Source organism: Oreochromis aureus, linkage group 9, assembly GCF_013358895.1.
Source record: "Oreochromis aureus strain Israel breed Guangdong linkage group 9, ZZ_aureus, whole genome shotgun sequence".
In the NCBI taxonomy this organism is placed as follows: Eukaryota; Metazoa; Chordata; class Actinopteri; order Cichliformes; family Cichlidae; genus Oreochromis; species Oreochromis aureus.
Window position 1 is genome coordinate 18,271,190 of NC_052950.1, and position 16,267 is coordinate 18,287,456.

The 16,267-nt window shown below is 38.9% G+C and overlaps 1 long non-coding RNA gene across 1 annotated transcript; it reads right to left on the minus strand.

Moving 5' to 3' along the window:
- Positions 1 to 909: 909 nt before the first annotated feature.
- Positions 910 to 2,991, minus strand: LOC120441861. Its single transcript, XR_005614322.1, has 3 exons — positions 2,904 to 2,991; positions 1,146 to 1,232; positions 910 to 1,051 (listed from the first exon to the last, which is right to left on the minus strand). It is a non-coding gene; the product is annotated as an uncharacterized LOC120441861 (long non-coding RNA).
- Between the last annotated feature and the right edge of the window lie 13,276 nt (positions 2,992 to 16,267).

Here is a 16,267-nt window from a genome sequence, read left to right on the forward strand (position 1 = left end):
TGGCCAAGGTAAGAAAGGCTGAAAGACGACCACCACTGAACAAGACACACAAGCTGAAACGTCAAGACTGGGCCAAGAAATATCTCAAGACTGATTTTTCTAAGGTTTTATGGACTGATGAAATGAGAGTGAGTCTTGATGGGCCAGATGGATGGGCCCGTGGCTGGATTGGTAAGGGCAGAGAGCTCCAGTCCGACTCAGACGCCAGCAAGGTGGAGGTGGAGTACTGGTTTGGGCTGGTATCATCAAAGATGAGCTTGTGGGGCCTTTTCGGGTTGAGGATGGAGTCAAGCTCAACTCCCAGTCCTACTGCCAGTTTCTGGAAGACACCTTCTTCAAGCAGTGGTACAGGAAGAAGTCTGCATCCTTCAAGAAAACATGATTTTCATGCAGGACAATGCTCCATCACACGCGTCCAAAGTACTCCACAGGGTGGCTGGCAAGAAAGGGTATAAAAGAAGAAAACTACTGACGACATGGCCTCCTTGTTCACCTGATCTGAACCCCATTGAGAACCTGTGGTCCATCATCAAATGTGAGATTTACAAGGAGGGAAAACAGTACACCTCTGAACAGTGTCTGGGAGGCTGTGGTTGCTGCTGCACGCAATGTTGATGGTGAACAGATCAAAACACTGACAGAATCCATGGATGGCAGGCTTTTGAGTGTCCTTACAAAGAAAGGTGGCTATATTGGTCGCTGATTTGTTTTTGTTTTGTTTTTGAATGTCAGAAATGTATATTTGTGAATGTGGAGATGTTATATTGGTTTCACTGGTAAAATAAATAATTGAAATGGGTATATATTTGTTTTTGTTGTTGCCTAATAATTATGCACAGTAATAGTCACCTGCACACACAGATATCCCCTAAAATAGCTAAAACTAAAACAAACTAAAACTACTTCCAAAAACATTCAGCTTTGATATTAATGAGTTTTTTGGGTTCATTGAGAACATGGTTGTTGTTCAATAATAAAATTATTCCTCAAAAATACAACTTGCCTAATAATTCTGCACTCCCTGTACAGCTTCTCCTCCATAACATGGAAGCTTCAAAATAAACATAAAATAAAAGTAAAACAACGTAAAATGCAGAGCACAGAGTTGATGTGTCTGTCTGTCTGAATGTTATGAAGAAGCTCACCTCATCACAGATTGTCTGAATTTCCTCATCAGCGTCTTTCACCTTCGAGAATCCTCCACATTTTATGGCATCCATTGTGAAAGTCTGCTGAAATAAACAGAGGAGACAGTTTTCTGGTTTTATGTGTCTCAAACATATTGGTGCCAGTCCCAGTACATATACTGGGTAAGTGACCCGAAACTTACTGGAAGGTGACTCTAATGCATGATAGGAGGAGCAACATGTGAAACCACAGCCCCTAAATGTTTGCTTACACTGTCTTCTTGAAATATCTACTTGTGTAATTGTCTTAAATGATCTGTGTCTTTAAAACAGATAAACCTATGCTTTCATATGAACTTTTCAGACCACTAAAAAGGACGATAACTAAAAGGTATTTCGTAGTTCTGTCAGTCTGTAGTCTGTGATAAATGTCTTATAAAAATAATTTATGTGTCAAAAATTATCTTAAATAAATACAATGAACTTTGCAAATTCTTCTTTAAGCTGACTGTCCAGAGATAAGCTGTCAAACCTTAGATAGATCAATATGCCAGATCTGCAAGTTTTTTAACTGAAGGAAAAAGTGTGTGACTGAGGAACCTTACAGTTTTGCAAAACACCCCAAAAACACATTTTCAAGAAAATTGTAAAAGGAATCTTGAGTCTATATAAACGTGTTTAGAGCAGATGATTTACTTTATTTTACAAACATATAAACTTCATAGAAAAAGTAAGGAAACTTCTATTTGGGCAATCAGTTCTTTGCTGTCGCACTTCTTCTTGGCAATAAATCTTATGCTATTGAAAGTGTTGGGTCTGCGCTTCCACAGGCCCCGCTAGTTTAGAGACTTATTCCCGCTAACGAAGCAAGACAAACAGCACAACCGGGTTGTGGAGAAGACACAGAAAAGCTCTGAGCACAGATCCATCGAGGCTGGGGTCTATCACACCAGGCAAGACCCCAGGTGCAGGCTGTTTAAAGACACCCCTGAGAAAATCCAGCACGTAAAGGTTGGGTGAAAGATGCTAGCAGGCAGGAAACACCATAACCAAGTGGCCGGCATAATATACAAGAACATCTGTGCTGAGTATGGCCTGGAAGTCGTAGGGTGGTCGATAATGGCTGAGCAAAGGTCCCGCGAGACTTCAGATACAGACGGACAAAACGGTGGTGGCTAGCCAACCGGACATAGTGGGGGTAGAGAAGCAGAAAAGACTTCCGTAGTGATAGACGTAGCGATACCAAACGACAGCAACATCAGGAAGAAACAACACGAGAAGCTTGAGAAGTACCAAGGGCTCAGAGAAGAGCTCAACAAGATGTGGAGGGTGAAGGTAACAGTGGTCCCAGTGGTAATCGGAGCACTAGGTGCAGTGACTCCCAAGCTAGGTGAGTGGCTCCAGGAAATCCTGGGACAACATCCGATTTTATTAGATAGCCTACAGAGTAACAGTTTAGCCAGGGATGTGTAATAAGGGTGGAGTACTCTGTGGATATAATAATAATGCATTAATTAATAAATAAATTATACAGTTTACATCATTTTTGGTGCACACAGCACTATGGTGCTAATTACATTATACACACGCAGCATTGAGGTCGTCCAAAGAGCAGCGACTTTATCCAAAATGCTTTACATGTCACAATGCTTTCACATTTATAAGATAACCGCAAAAACACTGATTAAATAAATCCAAGATGCAGTTGTGTTCATAATCAACATCACCAGAACTCTTACCATCAATAACACACACTGCAGTAATCAATATACTTACAGGTATCTGAACACACACTGGCAGTCCTGGACTTTCCTCACCACCAGCCTATATCTGCCATCTCCCACTTCAGTGTGCAGCTCTCTTATTCCAGCCACGGGTGCCCAGCATTCCCAGGCTTGCACTCTTAATAACAGACGGAGTGGAGCCGTCACGGTGCACGCACTCAGAGCATGACTCATCATGACAGAAACATACAATATCCAGTAAGTGAGATCAGCTGAGTCTATAGTGTCATTTACTGCTTATATCATTAAGGGAAATGTATTTATTTTTGTTTTTGTTTTTTCAAAAATGTAATTAAAAACATAAATACCAATTTTATGGGTATACAGTAAGCTTGAAGATCAGACGACAGCAAGTTAAGTCTAAAGTCAACTCTTTTAGTCTGACACAGTACTTCTTTTCTTATTTTTCCTTAGTTTGTCATTCAAATGATGAAGTGTTTCTGGTCTATAGGATAAACAATTTAATACATGTCAAATAAAAGTCAAATATTTAAAGTCTATCATCAAATGTTTATGTGCTACAGTTCATCCTGACTATTGTATAATATTATTTATTCACTTTTAAAACATTTATGGGCCTGAAGTTTTTGCTTTAGCTCTAGCTCATGTGAGAAAGAAACTTTTCACAGAACTCTGTGCTGTCCTATGAAAACCAAGTACAACACCTGACTCGATACTTTGTCGAACAAAACAAACCACAAAATTCACATTGATGTAATTAACCCTCTGATGCATAGTGATAGGGCTGCTCAATTAATCGAATTTTAATCTCGATTACGATCTGGGTTTTCAACGATCATTAAAATGACTGAGCCGATTATTAGCACCTCTCTCGTGCTTTACTCTCGCGCTGCTCCATGTGGCAAATCGAGCGCACCTCTCTGCGTTTCGAACACGCGTCACAACAATTAAGAGGACCCGAGGGAAGCAGAAGTTATTTGGAGAGGATAATGGCTGCTGAAGAAAGAATGCCGTTGGTTGAAAAGAGAGGTAAACGACTTCAGTGGTGTGGAAACCAATGTTCCTCTAAGATGCGCACGTGCGCAATTGCGCACTGCTGGCACGGTCTCTGCGCACAGAAAATTTGCGTTGTGCACAAAAAAAATCTAACCTGAATTGAAATTAAAATTAAAACTTTAACAATTCTGTTTTGCAGTGTTAGTCAGTAAGTGACTGGCTGCTCCTGTATGGGATTAGAACCAGTGTTGCCAACTCCTCAGTAAGGAAAATCGCTATTGGTTGTCCTAAAAGTCGCTAGAAGTCGCTAAATGACGTCATCACCTAATTTGCATAATTGGTCATGCTAATATAATTGTAACCTATGTTGTTGGAGAGAGAAATAACATCGTGGAAGAGACATAAAAAGTGAGTAAAACGTCCTAAATGCATTTAGAGTTTATTTAGAACTACAAATTAAATTTCTTTTAGCAATTATTGTTTTTTTTAATGTCACAATTCCAACCCTGCTCCTTTACCCGGCTTGGACCGCAAAAGTGACCCAAATAGGCACTCTGGTGGAGTTACTTTGTGTGTGTGTGTTTATAAGTAGTTTTAAACCTTGTGATCCACAAAACAGCATAAGAGTAAAGAGTAAAAGAAGAACTGACTGTGTTACAGCACCCGCTGCTTGTTGAGAGTAAAAGGATACGTGCTTTCATCGTTTTTAGCGACTTTTTAAGAAAAAAGTCGCTAGGGGGTCTGAAAACTCGCTAAATATAGCGACAAAGTCGCTAAGTTGGCAACACTGATTAGAACGATGCCACCTTATCCTATAGTCCAGCCAATAATGCGATTCACATTCAGATATACGCAGCCAATCAACGTTGTTGACAGTCTATGACACGGTCCTTATTTGCCGACACCGGTGTTTTAGCTAGCAAAGCGGCGTGGCTGATGTGGAGTGAAGCCACGTTAATGACAACGTGTACAACCATTGGAGATGTGAGCAGGACAGACGGAACAATTGACGGAAAAAGTGTGACTTTATACCAGTTTTTTAAATTGTGTTGATAGGCCACGTGAAACCAGAGTTATGATAAAAAATATCTGCAATGTTTGGTTTTCTTCCTGAATACTATCGTTATTTATATTTACTATGGAAGAAACAGTAAAACGGCGTTTTATAAGGAAAACGCTCGAAAGCGCCTCCGCCTGTGAGCAAAACCAAAACTAAAACCAACCCCCACCCTTTCCTATTGGTCGTGCACCGTGTCGACCAATCAAAAATGATATGGCAACATGGCATCTAGTTGTTAAGAAACGTGGGGAAGTTTTAGGAGTGACGGCGGTGTTCTGAGATGTGAGAGATTTGAGACGCTTAGCGCAAATCTTGTGTAGTTAGTGTAGTCTAGTCAATAGTTTTGTTGGTGTGTCAGAACAATGAGGCGGCTGCTGAATGTTACAGGTGTTACAGGAGTGATACATCTCCTGTTGTCAGGCCTGCAGGTATCAGGCTGTTGTTCTCCTTTATCTCATAGTGGACAGAAATGATTTTTTTGGAGTGGCACAAATAATTTGTGTGGCATCAAATTTGATGCAGAACAGCTGATTGTTCTGTAAATAGTTTGAAATGTTTATTTAAAAATGTATTGGCTGTAGTTAAAAAATAGCTGCAAAAACTTTGTTGTTTGCCAAACTGAGTTACTTTTTTTGAAGTAGTAACTATATAATTAATTGCCCAACATTGGTCATTATATACTGTATTTGGCAGACAGAGAGTTACAGGACTCTCTCCCAGACCACAGACTCATACTCATAATACAAGTCAGAGCTTTATGAAAAAAAAAAGAAAGAAAGAAAGTTGTGTTTTCAAAATTGGAGTTCAAGTTATTTTACTTCCAATAGTGTTAACATACTACACAGATCATGAACAGGATTTTTACATTTTCATTGTAAGTGGGCTAAAGCAGTTAATTAAAAGTAGTCTAACATAAATGTAAATGCTGTAATTTGATTATTTTAATAAACCATGTAACTTGATGGATTAGATGCTGGCGTGACCACAGTGCACACGCCTGCTGTCACTCACAGTGGTCCAAGGGACCGCTCAGGGAGTTTGTGTGTTCGCTCAGACCAGGCTGGACTGGGATAAAAAAAATCGCCCGGCATTTTGACTAGAGACCGTCCACCAGGTATTATAGGAAAACCATAAAGCCTTTGAATGAAAACAAACGCTGTTGTCACAGTGACGCACACTGTCTTGTTGGTATATATGTATCAATCTAATAAACTTAAAGCTACACCATCCTCCCTATTCTGGTATTCTAAACAGTACCCAAAGTAGACTGCTTGGTCGAGTTAACCTCCTGAACTATCTACAACACATGGTGAAAACCTGAAAGTAAGACAGAGAAGACTAGAGGTGAGACATGATCATTACTGATTACTGATGACAGATTTAGATATATTTTCATAAACCATTCATTTGCCACATCAATAAACAGCATGGCAGGGCAAAATATTTTTCTAACAGTTGGAAACTCTAATAACTAACCTTATAAATAAGATAACACAAGTTTAACATCAATAACATCATAGCACCCTCGCCCAGCAGTATAGAAACGAGTTATTGTAACTGACTGTAAAAAGTCAGCATAACGAAAATAAACTCCACCTAAACTTGGTTTATATCTGACCCAGATAGACTGCAGGTCATAACTTCTTACCTGAAGTTCAGTTCACGCCTCGGGTCTCTGCTCCTCCTGCCTTTCTGTCATCCACCTGCCAGCGCAGTTGCATCTGCTGGCCTCCACCACTTGCTAATGTTACTGAATCTGTAGAAGATCCGCAATAGCCACCACCAAACAACGGAGTTATTTTTACACATCTCCCAGCATCTGGCCAATCCACCACCTTTCAGTGTTTATACCGCTACGGAAAAAATCGAAGAAAACCCCATCAGCCCATAAAACGAAAATCACCATCGCCCACCGGCAAATGCCCGTATGCCCAATTGCCAGTCCAGCTATGGCTCAGACACATGAAAATTTGAGGGAACATTGGTGGAAACATTATGGGTTCATGGAGTCAGACGTGGATCAAATATTGTGCAGTATTTTGAAGTTCACTAAACATAGATGTTTACATTTTCATTTATTTTTATATTGCAAACATTTGCACTGTAATCAGTATTTGCACACTATTTTATATTATTTTTGACAATCTTTAAAGCCATTATTCAATACATTGTTATTGTTAAATAAATATCGCCAAATAATTGAGATCTCAATTTCAGTGAAAATAATCGTGATTATCATTTTGCCATAATCGAGCAGCCCCACATAGTGGTCACTGGAGTGGACAGCTACTAAAACGTACATATCTCTTTAATGCATTGGTTTCTATGGTGGAACTGTATATTAGCCTCTAGAGTGCTCTCTGCTGCCATGCTCCATTGAGGTCAATTCAGTGTTCAGTTAGTGCAACTGCAAGTAAATTTCCTCTGAATCAAAGATGGCAGACAAACTGTCACCCCTGCCGACCACTGCTGGCATATCCTGTCAATCCTTCTATGCTAGAAGAGCCCAACAGGTAAAAAAATATGATGATATGCAGTAACATCTAGGGAAGGATATTATCTGTTTGGAATAAGAAATTGTTATGCAGGGCCGTTGTTAGCTATTTGGGTGCCCTAAGCACAAATGCTTTATGGTGCCCCCGCCACTCTAAAAAAAAAAAAAAAAAAAACATTAATACTTTTGAATTTCTCAGTGGAATTTGTTTAATTAAATAACAACAAACATGACAGTTAAACAAATAAATAAGGTTAAAGGAGGTTAAAAATACTGTTACAAATAAATACTCAGGCCCCTTTGGAAAATTAAAATCAGAGCTGACATTAAAAGGACCTCTCAAGACAATTTCAACACGATCAGCATCTACAATGTGAGCTGGCCAAAGAGCAGGATCGGTTGAAGGGGGCACACATGTCTCCACAGTGTCACTTTCTGATAGTCTCTCAGTGACAGGACTCTCAGTGGTACTTGTGTATGGAACTGTACCTGAACTGGTGGTTGATGGTTCTTGTTCTTCTTGGCTAGGGATTGTTGCAGGGTCTACAATGGCTGGTGGTTGATGTCCAGGATGGCACTACTACTGATGGTTCATCCTGTCCTTGAGATCCTCCTTGAACATATTTTAAGCATTGACCCTGCATACAAGAGAAAATATTCAGGATTTTACAGAAATACAATTTTGAATCTACAGTAGGCCTACTTAAAAATTGCATTATAAGACTAATAAATTAAGTAAGTCACTGGTACATTTAAAAATTACTAACTATATTTTACATGTATAGATTTTCATAATGGCAAATGGCAATATAAACATGCTGTACATAATTTGATATAAATGCGCAAGTAGGAAATCTATATATTGAAGATATAGGTTTCATATTACACTGTAATATGAAACCTATATCTTATTTATGCCGCATAAATAAGATATGCGCCTTTATAGATATCCTGAAATGCAGCAACATACAAAGTAATCTTGTCTAATCTGATAATAATACTTGACTGCATCACTGACCTATCCCAAAGTTAAGGTTAATCAGTAGCATGCATGACGTTAGCCAGCTAGCAACCTGAGGAGGGAAATGCTAGTCTCACGATTGCTAACGTTATCTGAAAACCGTCAATTGAGTGACCATGATGAGTTGCTTTTAGTAGTCCATTCTATATTCATATCCACAACGTAAACAAACTACCCAACATCAATCATTTGCAACATTTGTTAACACAGTATGAACACTGCTAACAGGAGCTATCACAGAGTTGACGGACATGAGCGTGCAAGCAAGGGCTACAATAATGAACTTTTTTTTATTGTTATTATTTAAACATTGCCTTACTGCAAGCGACGCCTGAGTTTCATCACGCTTCCTCTTCTTCTTTCTTTTCTCCGCTCCCGACTCCTGTTGCCGTTTTTGGCGAGGCCATGTTCAAACAGGTGTTTACCAACACCGAATTGAGGCATTATAGAACAGACCACTGGGAGTGGGGGCACCAGGAGGAGACTGGAGACAGGGCACAAAGCAGATTCACCCCTTTTTCTCGGGAAAATTGTTTTATGTTGCTTTTAGTATTGTTTAACCATATTAATGCATATGATATTTATAGTATTAATATGGTTTACTTTTTTTTTTTTTTTTTTACGACCCTGATTTTTTGGTGCCCTACCGGCCATTTGGTGCCCTACGCAGTGTGCGTTATGTGTGTTTGCGGAGCTACGGCGCTGTTGTTATGTCTAATATGTAGAAAATCACGATTAACCATGCGTCCAATGAAGTGGACATCATGCATTACCCACTATATTTTTTTTTTAACATAAGTCATAAATTGCTTCACTGTTTCTTGGGACTGTTTTGGTTATAAGTAAGCGTATAATTGTTAAATTTATAAGCTACTCATTTAAAATATATATTTTTGTGAAGATCAGCTGTAGTTTGAGTTACTATAATAATTATTTTATCATATTTTGTAGACTTCAAATGCAGCAAAGAATAAGGCAGCGTACAGAATAGTCCAGGAAATTCCATCCAGCTCCAGTGATGATGATTTCATTGATGAGTGCAGTGATGGTGAGTTTAGTGATAAGTCCAGTGATAAGTCCAGGGAGTGAAGGTATGGGTGAGAGCAGGAACCCCAGGCTATATGACAGGCTATATGGTTCGACAGTTCTGTCATCCACATGGTCTCGTCCCCAGTGCTGGCCAATCCCCAAGAAGATGTTGCCAACAGATGGGTCAAGAAGGAAAAAAAGATGATGATGATCCAAAAGCCCTTCTCTGTGGCCCTTTACAATCAACACATGGGTGGGGTTGATCTTGTTGACCAATGTCTGGCAATGTACCCCCACAGATGTCAAAACAAGAGGTGGTACATCCGAGTGTTTTTCATTTTTGGATGTGACCATTGTAAATGCCTGGCACTTCTACCAGATGTCTGGTTTGAAAGATGAGACTCCTCCTCTTCAAAGCATCTGTGGCTCATGCACTGATAAATAGTGGCACCTCCAGCAATGCAAAAGAGGAAGACCCAGTGGGACCCCACAACCCGTGAAGTGGAGAGCAGTCACCAAAGTAGCCTGTGAGGTCAGGTTTGCCACAGGATATCACTGGCCCCAACTGACCGAGGTGAAAATGCAAACAGATGCCATGATGTTGCGTGCACACGGAAGACCAAATACATCTGCATGCAATGCTGTGTGCCATTGTGCCCTGGATGCTTTGCAAACTTTCACACAGCCTAGTTGTGATGAACATAGAAGTGTTCGGAGATACAGAGACTAAGATGTCAGTTTGTGTTTTCTTCCAGCATGCTAATAAGGGCTTGGTAATACTGTCCTGCATCGTTATAGAACTGTGTAGACTCAAAAATGTTTCTCTTGTTGGAGGTAGTTTTGCCATATTCAGGTGTAAGATTCACAGCTAGGACTGTTGACTGGTTTTGTTATTTCACGCCAAACATGTTGACTGGTTTTGTTATTTACGCCCAAACATTGGGCCTATATGAGTTGAAAGTTCCAAAAGATTTCTGAGATGTTTTTCAAAGGATACAAGCAAACAAGTGTTTGTATATTTACAATAGAACACAAGGTAATCTCATTTTACAGTAAATTCACAGTATTTCATGCTAAGTGCTCGACGCATGTAGTCCACTGGAGTGAGAAGTTTATAACTTTATAAAAACATATTTGGGAAAAAAAGAGTTGAACATTTTTTTTTACATGTCCTGAGAAGAATAAAAGCACTTAAGAAAAAAAATCTTGACCAAGGCTTTCATAATTCATGCATCAGAGGGTTAACAAAGACAAGCGCCAGTAATAAGATAAAAGAAACACTGATTAATGGTCAAATTTGCTAATAAAATAATGCTTGACAACCTACTGACCACCTTTCATGTGTACTTTTCAGTTATCTCCTAAAAGCTGGAAAAGTTGATTTCAATCAATAAGAGACCCTCTGACTGAACTGTGCTTTTATTTTAGGTCACCCTTCAGATATGCTGCTCAAAAGGATAACATGCTAAATGAAATATAACTCTCAAATGATGCTATAATTGACTCTTACACACAGGATGTGGGGGAAGAAAAATCTTGTATTTAAACTTCAGTCTCACATGGTTATTGCTACAAGAACGTAAAATATGATTTTGTGAGTTTGAAAACACATAACATTGTGTGCTAAAATCCTTCAAACCAATTCAGAGCCTGGCAGACATGCTTACAGCTGAGTTTTACTAAAGACATTGCCCATATTAGGAAAAGACGTGTGTCAAATTCAGGGGAATACCCAGAGTGAATGCCAACAAAACCAAAACAGGGAGTTCAAGAACTTCACTGATTATGTAATTTTTCTGTCCTCTTTCAATGTGACAAATCATGGAGATGCTTAATGTGCACATAGAAGTACTGACACCTGATCATTTTATCACAGCTGTGGTAATGTAAGCCAAGCTAACTGTGGGCCAAACAAATAACATGTGGAAATGGAGAATCCACATCTTCATATATAGAAAGAATCAGACAGATGCAGATTGATGGTTCCTCTGTTCATGGTTAACAAATAGTGTTCACAAACACAACATTTGTTGAGCTCTGTTCATGGCTGAGACAGTTTATCAAGTAAATATCTGCTTATGCTTCTTTATTTAACCCATTAGGGCTGTTGTGTATTACAATGTCAACATCTGCAAGTACAGGAACTGCTTGCTTTGTGCGTTAACACCAGGAGTGTGACGCCTTTATGCATTTTGGCATGTTGATTTTTCCAAAATTTAAAAACATTTAAGCAAAATTTAAAACAATGATTGAAAGCATCAGCAGTGATGCTAGAAAACCCAAAACAGTTTAGGTTTTGTATGAACCTCCATATAAATGACCACATAAACGCAGAGTGTAGAGGTAGTAACTATAAATGACACTATTCTTTATGAGATTGTGAGAAAATATTTAATGGCATATGACGCTGTTGGTGACACAATTGATTTTATTGAAAAAACTTTTTAATTCTAATGATCATTTTATACTTTTTCTATTTTGCGCTATTTGTGCTCATTTTATTTATTTATTGTTCTTATTGTCTTGCGTTCTTTAACTGTTGCCTCCCACCGCTTTTGCCTTGTGCAATATTTATTTATTTTGGGTAAATCTTCTTCTTTTTTTCTGCTTATCCATGTATCATTTTATCCCAAGTGTACAGCACTTTGTGTTCAGCTGTGTTGTTCTTGAAAGTGCTATATAAATAAATTGGGAGAGTAAAATTTTTTCTTTTGCTTGTCTTTATGCAAGAAAGCAAAAAAACTTTATGGATCCATTTGTTTTAAATTATTTCTGTGCACTTTTAGACTTATTTGGAGCAGTTGTGGTAGTCATCTCCCGGCTTAAGACCCATTTTGAGCTTTTCATGATGAACTCGCATTTTGTGTGTGTAAGTTTTATCTGTTTCACCGCTGTGCACATTTTATTGTCACCGCTTCCAACTAAAATCAAGCTAACTTGCAAGCCTCATTTTTGTTTCTCGATGTTCCTCAGCTTGCACTCCATTTCTTGCTGATGTATTTTCCGCTTTTTGGTGGATAAGAGCCAAACTACTTGCAAGCTGGTTCGGTGCCTCAGTTTGAATTTCTTGCAGTGTCCATGAGAGCTACTGAGCTTCATATTGAAGGATTGCTCTGTCCTCTCACGCTTCCTTTGAGCAGCATCCCGACTTTTGAGCTCTCATATCTTTTTCAGCAGCTTCAAGCTTTTTTAAGTGATTTCAAGCTGCACTGTTTTCTATTATTTTCTCTCTTGACAACTGTTGGATTTTGTGCAGAGTTTTTGTCATGTTTCAACGGTTTTTTTTTCTCCTCCGGTTTGGAGTTTGCGCTAGGATCCAAAGGTTTCAAATGCTTTACTGGTGAACGTTTGAACGCTGCTGACATAAGTGCTGCAAATAACGGACTAAAAGTTGTACATCCTCACCCCTATTTAAGGATTTTGAGGATCAAAGCTTCAAAGGATCAAAGCTTTAGAAGCTTTCAGAATTCCATAAGCCAATGAGGTTGTCACATGACATTTTTGAATGAGGTCATATTTTGTATGAATTTTTTAAATAACATCAACATTCCAAGCCAGTGAGGTTCTTACATGACTTTTGAATGAGGATATTTTTTGCTTGAAAATGACCAATAAAGTTTCATATTTTTGTAAAAAAAAAAAAAAAATTTTAAAGAGAGTAAGTAAAAGTACAATTTTATTTATATAGCACCTTTCAAGACAAATTCATTTTGTTTGAGTTGTATTGCTCAGTGTTACTGGGTAGGTTCTTGACATGACTTTGAGAACTGAATTCATTGAGGATTACTAATATAGGTTATTTGCTTTTTTCTGTTTGAAAATGCTTGGAAAATTACCAATTAATCCCTGTTATTTTGTAAAAAAAAAAGTGTTATTGCAATATCACAATTTATACGATATTTTGTTTGAGTATTATAGGTTTACTTAAACTGTTCGATGTGCAAATGTTGGAAAATGAAATATCACAGCTAGAAATCAATGAAAATAGAAATTCAGATTTAGAAGTTCTGTTTGACTTTTCCTCATTAATGATACATCATGTTGGAAAATGATAACTATGTAATGTGTCTGTTGCACACTTGTGTATGTCAGGAATAACCATAAATGTGTTGACTTACAAACGGCTGTATCAGGTCTTTGCATCCACAATAAGCGAGGATAACAGAACTCTTGGAAAGCAAAAAAAATCTGGTTCTTGTTTTTAAGACAGTCACCTTTAGTTTCACGCTGAGTGATGCTGGATTGTTGCAGACAAACCTGATTATGTTTCCCACTGGGTTTTAATCTTCAGAGGCAACACAGAGTCAAGCCATTCCCTGTTTCAGAGTTTTGTAGTTTTGCACTTGCTGTCGCTTTAATATTAAACTAACGAGGTTGAAATAGACTCACATTGGTTTCTGCTTCTTAATTGGACAGATTTATATCCCTTAAGTATAACCAACTTTGTGTTATGCTGTGATCATCAAACAACCTATTTTTTTTAGCAGTGTAAAACCATCTCATACCAAAATATGAAAGATCAAATAACAAACATAATGGAAGTTTTTGGGCTTAACGACTACCTTTCTCTCTTTTGTCGTTTTAGGCACTAGGATCAGCACCTTTATGCAGGCTGAACTGGCACCTGAAGAACAATTTACTCCAAAGTCTGAAGGCGTGTTTTAATAGCTGGGTGTCTAAGTTTAGGTTTTTGTGCTTTAAGTTTGTGTTTCTGAGCTCCGGTTTCTGTTAGCCTCCCCAGCGTCTCCCTGTCTGTGCTCCGTCTCGTTCATGTGCTTCTGTCTTCTGTGCTTCACTGTCTGTGATCATGCTCGAGCTCATCTTCAGTCAATTATCTTCTGTTTGTTTCCTGCTTCCTTTTAAAGGTCAAGGATGCCACCTTGACCTTGCCACCTGCCTGCGTGCCGATACGGCAGGCTGAAGGATAACACTCATATTTTTATATTTTCATGGAGCTGCTCTCAAAGCTTTGTCATCACACCTCAGTTCCTATAATTCAGTCCTGGTCCTGCATCAGAGTGCGTGGTGTGGAATAACACTGTGACAGTGTCAGCAATTTAGCTTGACCATCTGAGCATAGCTGCTGCTGCTACTAACCAGCAAACCGAAATGCAGCATGTAGTGATGCACTGACGCTGGCCCCTCTGTGAAAAACCGGCACACGCCCAAACAAATTTGGACAGCAGAAGCCGGTGATGTGTGCTGTAGCTTCTGACTGAAGCGAGGAGAACACTGGATGGACAGAAATAGCCAAAGATTTAGATTTCAGGTAGTAGGCATTTGGTATTGGACACACTACATGCATAAAACCTGGTGTCCGTCGCGTATTTATTAAATCCAGGTCTCACAATGTGGTGATAATAAATTCTGTAGAAAATGAGTAGGCATTTAGGAAACAAATATAATTAAACTATTTGTGATGTTTAATAGCCGTAAAGTGAGAACAGCGGACAGTGAAGAGAACTATTTCTAATTTATTACCTTTAATTGGACCCCAGCAGAGGGCTGAAACATCAGGATAATTCAGATGTGTTTAAATGAGCTGCGTGTTTGCTCAGCAGAACTCTCGTCGAGCAAATTATGTTTTAAAAAGTGGCAGCACATCCTGCTCTGCCTGAATATTCTCCAGCAGAGTAAATGTGTCTGTGTGAAGCGCGAAGGAGAAGCTCCATCACTGTTTGTTCCGAAATTAGCCACTCCACCTCCACCTGCTGGCTTGCACACCTCATCGCAATGCAGCGCACAGGTTTGTTTGGCAGGCACTGTAAATATGTCATATCTTTCATTTATTCTCAGCCCGTGTTTTGTTTGCACTGCAGGTAATTAAGTCCTGGGCGTTTTATCACTGAGCCAAATTATCATACTGTTACACTCCCGTATCTTCTCCTGAGTGCTGGAGGGGGAAGCAAAACCCGACCATTACCAATTTATCTTATAGGCAGGAGACCTTTGGTCAAAGAAAATTATTAATCCATCTGAACTCATTAATATTTGGAGGTACAGCTGTGTTGTGGGATATCCTACACTTCCATGTGCAAACATGGATAGCCTGAGGTTAAGAAAGAAGCAAGAAGGTGGTCCCATGATAGTGCAGTTTTTGTTATGGCCTGCAGGGGGAGGCAATTCCAAAACAATTTCTTACTGAGTTTCATTTAATACAACACTATGTTTCAGTTACTAGTTGTAGTTATTTAGGTAAAGTGGGCCATGCTTTACAGCATCGTTAACCCTGCCTCTAACTTAGGAGTGTGCAGTCAAAATGTGGAAAGTGTTTAGTGTTATAAATATCTCACTTTTGATTCAAAGCTGAATTTCAAAGCAAACACTGAATCTGTGTGCAGAAAGGGGCACCAGCGGCTCCTGTGTTTAAGAAGGCTTTTTTGTTTCCACGGTGATAAAACCATGATGGTTTTATTTCATGGTGCTTTTATTGAATCTGTTTTGTCCTTTTCCTTGGTGTTGTGGTTTGGATAGTTATATGAAAAGAGCAGAAACTCTCTCAGATTGTTAAGTGGTCTAACAGGCTGATTGGAGAACAACAACTGGATTTTCCTGTACACCAGACAGTTACAGCGGTCAGCTGGTTTAATTTTTCTTGATGACCATTTACACAGTGAGAATCATTTTCTTCCTCCCGGACAAAGGTTTCTGGTCCCAAACTGTAAAACGACAAGCTTTAAAAAGTCACATTTGTGGATTATATGATGGCCAAAATGAGTGTTAATTTTTGTTGTCAGTATTTTTTGCTATGCTTTTTTGTTTTCTGTTGTTTCTTTAATTCACGAGAACAAATCT